Raw genomic sequence first — 6823 nt, 5'->3', positions numbered from 1 at the left:
TTCAGTGACACTATCTGCCTTATTCTTCCTGCATTATTCTTCCTTGTGCAAGACACTCCATCTCCTGATTCTGGCATTTTCACTAGCTTTACAGCATGCCTGAAACACTCTCCCTCCTCTTCTCTACTTCTTGTCTTTCCTGGATTTCTTCAAGTTGCAGCTAAAGTTTCACCTTATACAAGTCTTTCCCAGCCCTCCTTAATCTTAATGTTTTCCCATTGAGATTATCTCCAATTGAAGTGGAAAGAATCTTTTTTAAAAAATTTTATAGGTATTATACTTTCTTTTTTAAAATTTATTTTTATTTTCAACATTCATTTCCATATAAGATTTCGATTTACAAATTTTCTCCCCATCTCTGCCCTCCCCCCCACCTCAAGATGGCATGTATTCTGATTGCCTCTTCCCCCAATCTGCCCTCCCTTCTATCACCCCACTACTCCCCCCCATCCCCTTTCACCTTACTTTCTTGTAAAGTAAGATAGATTTCCATACTCCATTGCCTGTATATCTTATTTCCCAGTTGTAAGCAAAACTACTTTTTAACATTTCTTTTTAGAACTTTGAGTCCCAAATTTGCTCCCTTCTTCCCTCTCCACCCACCCTCCTTGAGAAGGCAAGCAATTCAATATAGGTCTGTAATAGTCATGTTGTGAAAGACTAACTATATTTCCTTATATTCTATTCTGTACCCCTTTATTCCACTTTCTTCTTTGACCCTGTCCATGTTCAAGAGAGTTTGCTTTTGACTACCCCCTCCCCCAATCCACCTGCCCTTCTATCACCCCTCCTCTTATCCCCCTTCCCCTATACTTTGCTATAGGGTAAGATACACAATTGAATATGTAGGTTGTTCCCTCCTTAAACCAAATCTGATAAAAGCAAGGTTCACTCATTCCCTTTCACCTGCTCCCTCTTCCCTTCCATGGTAACAGCTTTTTCTTCCCACTTTTATATGTGAGATAATTTACCCCACTCTACCTCTCCCTTTCTCCTTCTCCCAATATACTCCTCTCTCATCCCTTAATTTTACTTTTTTATATATCATCCCTTTATATTCAACTCACCCTGCATCCTCTGCCTATGTATGTACGTATGTATGTATATTCTCTTCAACTACCCTAATGCTGAAAAGGCTCTCATGAGTTACAAATATCATCTTTCCACACAGGAATGTAAACAGTTCACTTTAGTAAGTCCCTTGTGATTTCTCTTTCCTGCTGACCTTTTCATGCTTCTCTTGATTCTTGTATTTGAAAGTCAAATTTTCCATGCTCCTCTGGCATTTTCATCAAGAATGCTTGAAACTCCTCTACTTCCTTGAAAATCCATATTTTGCCCTGAAGTACTATACTCAGTTTTGCTGGGTAGGTGATTCTTGGTTTTAATCCTAGATCCTTTGACCTCTGCAATATTGTATTCCAAACCCTTTGATCCCTTAGTGTAGAAGCTGCTAGATCTTGTGTTATCCTGATTGTGTTTCCACAATACTCATTTTTTTTTCTTTCTGGCTGCTTGCAATATTTTCTCCTTGACCTGGAAACTCTGGAATTTGGTGACAATATTCATAGGAGTTTTCATCTTGGGATCATTTTCAAGAGGCAATCAGTCGATTCTTTCAGTTTCTACTTTACCCTCTGGCTCTAGAACATCAGGGCAATATTCCTTGATAATTTCTTGAAACATGATGTCTAGGCTGTTTTTTTGATCATGGCTTTCAAGTAGTCCAATATTTTTAAATTATCTCTCCTGAATCTAACCTCCAGGTCAGTGGTTTTTCCTAAGAGATACTTCACACTATCTTCCATTTTTTCATTCTTTTGGTCCTGTTTTATAATTTCTTGATTTTTCATAAAGTCACTAGCTTCCACTTTTTAGTTTCTAATTTTAGCTTCTAATTTTTAAGGTTTTATTTTCTTCAGGGATCTTTTAGACCTCCTTTTCCATCTGGCTAATTCTTCCTTTAAAGACATTCTTCTCCTCATTGACTTTTTGGACCTCTTTTACCATTTGATTTAATCTATTTGTTAAGGTGTTATTTTCATCAGTATTTTTTTAGGTTTCCTTTAGGAAGATGTTGACTCATTTTTCATGATTTTCTTGCATCACTCTCATTTCTCTTCCCAATTTTTCCTCTGCTTCTCTTACTTGATTTTCCAAACCCTTTTTGAGCTCTTCCACAGCCTGAGACCAATTGATTTTTTTCTTGGAAGTTTTTGATGTAGGATCTTTGAATTTATTGATTTCTTCTGGCTGTATGTTTTGATCTTCTTTGTCACCAGAGTAAGATTCTGTAGTCCAAGTTCTTTTATGCTACCTGCTTATTTTCCTGGCCAGTTTCTTGACTTCTCAGCTCTTTGTCAGGGTATTACTGTTTTCAGAGTGAAGAGTGCTCTGTCCCAAGCTTCAGGGGTTTTGTGCTGCTGTTTTCAGAGCTACTTCTATTCTGAGGTGAAATGATACTCCTCTCCTGGCCTGTGCTATGGTCTGTGAGTGCAAGTACTCCTTCCTGCCATGTAACTACCAGGAAGACTCCATATCCAGAGCCACCACAAGCTTTGCCACACCAGCATTCCTCCTCCTCTAAGATTTGCCAACCAGGACTGCGACCCAGATCTAAGCTGGGCAAAGCAAGAGAATCCTGACTCAGCACCAGCAAAGATATCCCTGCACTCCCACTCTGATCAACCTTCTGATTTCCCCCACTCTCTGTGGGCCTGGAAGCAACTGCTGGTCCTGCGGCTGCTGGCACTGTGGCCTCAGCCAACTCAGTCTCCCTAGAGCTGTGGCCAGATTGCTCCCCTCTTTCACCCAGGTCCAACAGTTTTCCCACTGGTCTGCTAAGATGTCTTTGGGGTTTGTGAGTTGGGAAGTCTGGAAACTGCCACAACTGCTAGTGATTCAGCGCCCCAAGGCCTGTTCCAGACCTGTCTTCTCCAGCCTGATCTGTCCAAGTGTGGCCCTTGCTAGGCTGCTCTCCACTTCCAGTACAGTGTGATAGATCCTCCCCAGTGTCCATTCAGGCCATCTTGGGCTTGAGACCTGTTTCACTCTGTCATTTTGTGGGTTCTGTAGCTCTAGAATTTGTTTAGAATGATTTTTTACATGTGTTTGGAGGGATTTGGAAGAGAGGCCAAGCAGGTCCCTGTTTTCATGCTGCCATCTTGGCTCTGCCCCCATGTGGTATGAATCTTGTTTGAACATGCTTTCATTTACATACAGAGAGATACACAAACACACAGACATGGACATACATACACACGTTTGCACGTGTTCACACACACACACACACACACACCTACACACATACACACAAACCAGCATGTCCCAAAAGTCTACGTGGAGCTTAAACCTTCACTAAGACTTTTGGGATAAACTATATTTTATTGGTTCATTTGAACTGTTATTATTTTTTTTTTGGAGGCAGCTTTCAAACGTTTTATTCACTTTTGGATGTGCTATAAATAAGTGTTTCCACTATGGAAAAGAATGTTATGAGCGCAGTACATGTGACTGGGAATGGATTTGCTGAAGACATCTTTGCTGAAAACAACCTGGAGGCTGGAATTCAGTTCTTTATATAAAGTCCCTTGTAAAAAAAAAAGAAAAACAAATGAAACAAAAATAAAGAAAATAAAAGGAAAGAAGGCGAGGCCCGTGAGATGATTTATTGCAGTAACACATCCTGGTCCTTGGTCTCCTTCTCAGGCGCCTTTGGGGCTCCCAGGCTCTTGGCTGCCCGCCTTCTCCTCCTCCTTCTCCTCCTCTTTCTCTTTCTCCTTCTCCTCCTTCACTGACAGGTCTGACAATTTCTCCACCACTTTGTTGGTGATTTCTTTGCCTGCTCCTGCTTTCTTTTCTCTTTCTTCTACCTCATTCCTGCATTCTTCAAATTTTGCCTTAAACTTCTGGGCATTTTCTGCGTTTAGGAATCGAATTGCCAGCAGCTCAGGCTTGGGGCTCTCATCAGCAAAGTCGGCGTGCGTGTTCCAAACCCAGGCCCTGTCGCTGCCTGCGTTGGGCTTCAGCTCCATCAACGGTGTGATATAGTGATTTGCACAGATCATCAGGGTTTTGTCCCTTCTCATGAGGAGGCGAATCGTCCCTTTCTCCTTGTGCTTCAGCAGCTTCACGTCACCCGTCCCTCGCTCTTTCCATTCTGGAAGGTCATTCTCAGACGCAAATCGGAACAGTTTGGCCCGCATCTTAAAGAGCTCTTCTTCATCTTCCTCAAGGGTCTTAATCTCCTGCTCAGGGAGAGACACGATGGGCTCAAACTGCGGAATGTGGTCGGAGTCATCCACATTTTCTGTGGAGGTGTCATGCTCCTCATGAGCTTCCTTAGCAGCCGCCATCGGAGCGGGGGGCGATGCTGCGGAGGCGGTGGTTGGTCCCGGCGGTGCGGCGGCGCTCGGTCCGGTCCGGTCCGTGCCTCGTCTGGCGCTGGTGCCTCCTCGCCCCGCGCTTACCTCAGCTCAGTCCCGCCGCGCGCGCAAGCGCGCGACCCCGGCCCCTTGACCCCGGCGGCGGCGGGAAACACGCCCCCGCCCCCGAACTGTTATTATTTTAAGCTAGCGTAAAACTGTAGGGAGACTTTTGGGACACCCTATATTTTATTCATACATTTATTTTTCATACTCAATAGCCTCCCAATAAACTCACCTCTTTAAAAAATGTAAGCAAAACTTCTCGATATTGTAACTACAGTTTCACAGTCCACAACATTCTCATTCTGTTGTCTAGTTTACCACCTCTCCACAAATAGAAAACTGTATTTGCATTAGGCATATGAAAACATCATTGGTCTTCATATCTTTTTTCTAATTTTTGTGTTATGTTAATATTGCTGTTTTTGATTCTGCTTTTTTCTCCAGTTATGCAAATTTTCACAAATGCAGTTTTAGGGAATTCTTCAATTTCAAAATTCCTTTTGGCTGCAGTATTATTCCATTAAATCTGTATATCAAAGTTTATTCAGATACACAGAAACACACACCATTACTAAACATTGCTACAAATATTGCTTCAGATTCCTTTCTTCCTATAAATATTGGGATATATATATATATATATATGTATATATAGTATCTTTCTACAGTTTACCAGCTTGAGGTTTATATCCTGTAGTACCAGCCCCAGAACAAAGATTATGACGATAACATCAAGTCATTTTACAAAATGGTTGCATCAGTAGAAAATTGTTGCTTTTGTTTCTACCATGGATGCTATAATATTCATTATAACTTTCTTTTGTAAGTTTGAGCAGTGTGAATTGATACTTCAGAATAGTTTATTTCGTGTCTCACCATTGTTAGGATTTGGAGAATTTTCTTATGGTTCAGATAGTTCGCGTTTTTTCTCTTTAAATGTTTGCTTAAATACTTTCATTGTGAATCTATTATAGAATATAGACTTGTGTCAATTATCTATAAATTTTTTATTTATATTGATTTTGTGTAGGTAAACTTGTTTAAATTTATAATTTACATTATATATATTGAGCTTTGAAATCAATTTTAAATATTTTCTGATAATGTGTACATACATAATGGAAGATTCTGAATTACAGTATTTTCCGTGAAACTTTTATTACCGAAGTCCTTCATGAACAATGAGATCTTGGAGGGCAGAGCCAAGTCAGCAAAGTAAGGCAGAAACTCATCTGAACTCTACCAAATCCACCTCCACGCAACTATAAAATAAAGCCTCAACGAACCCTGACATACTGCGCTCTTCTCAGCAACCTAAGGTGCAAGGACAACTCCAGGGGACTCATGATGGAGAATGCTATCTTCATCCAGATAAAGAACTGTGAAGTTTGAATACAGATCGAGGCACACTACATGCTCGCCTTTTCTGCTTCTCTTTTGTTTTTGTTTTTGGGTTGTTTTTTTTCTTTGGTTCTGTTTCTTCTTTCTCATGATTCATTCCATTGGTCATAATTCTTCTCCACAACTTGACTAGTGCATAAATTAATTCAATGCGAAGTTATACGTGATAGTTATATGAGATTCCATGCCGTCTTGGGGAGGCAGGGGGAGGGAGGGGAGAAAATCTGGAACTCAAAACTATATAGAACTGTGTGTGGTAAACTAAAAATAAATAAATAAATTTTAAAAAAAATATTTATCAAATAAAGAAATAGTTCTTAAATGCTAAAATAAAATAAAGCCCCAGAATGAATCCTAGAGTGGCAAAGCCAATAAAAAGAGGAAGTGAAAGAATTCTCTATCCTAAGGTAACTTATAAGTTCAACAGGAAAGGTGTAAAAATGAAGTGTAGTCCAGTGTAGGCTACACCCAGCAAGCCAGAAACAAGGCTCCAACCCCTCAGAAAGACCAGCATAAAGGCCCTGCTTCCTCAGAACAAGCCAGCAACAATTCGTGCAGACCAGCATTGACTGGCAGAGGCCAGGAGCAAGGCCACATGCCCCTGGAACAGGCAACAGTGAGGCCCCATGGCATTCAGCACAAATGAGCAGAAAGGTTCCAAGATCCTGGCACAAGAAGCTTGAGAGAGTGGCCCCTCAAAGAAATGATCAATAATTTCATTAAAGAAAATGAAAACAACTTAACCACACACCGAAATTTATGGGATGCAACCAAAGCAGAAATTAGGGAAAAAACTATATTTCTTATACAGTTACATCGATAAAATAGAGAAAGAGCAGATCAATTAATTGGGTATGCAACTAAAAAAAAACTAGAAAAAGAATGAATTAAAAATCCTCAATTAAATACCAAACTGGAAATCCTGAAAATCAAAAGAGACATCAATAAACTTGAAAGTAAGAAAACCATTGAACTAATGAAGAAACATAAGC

The 6823-nt window shown here is 40.4% G+C and overlaps 1 pseudogene; it reads right to left on the bottom strand.

Moving 5' to 3' along the window:
* Nucleotides 1-3652: 3652 nt before the first annotated feature.
* On the bottom strand, nucleotides 3653-4355 carry LOC118833566 (annotated as a pseudogene).
* Between the last annotated feature and the right edge of the window lie 2468 nt (nucleotides 4356-6823).

The sequence above is a fragment of the Trichosurus vulpecula genome, chromosome 1, assembly GCF_011100635.1.
Source record: "Trichosurus vulpecula isolate mTriVul1 chromosome 1, mTriVul1.pri, whole genome shotgun sequence".
In the NCBI taxonomy this organism is placed as follows: domain Eukaryota; kingdom Metazoa; phylum Chordata; class Mammalia; order Diprotodontia; family Phalangeridae; genus Trichosurus; species Trichosurus vulpecula.
Note: the sequence above shows the minus strand (reverse complement) of the source record. Positions and strands in the feature narration are given on the sequence as shown.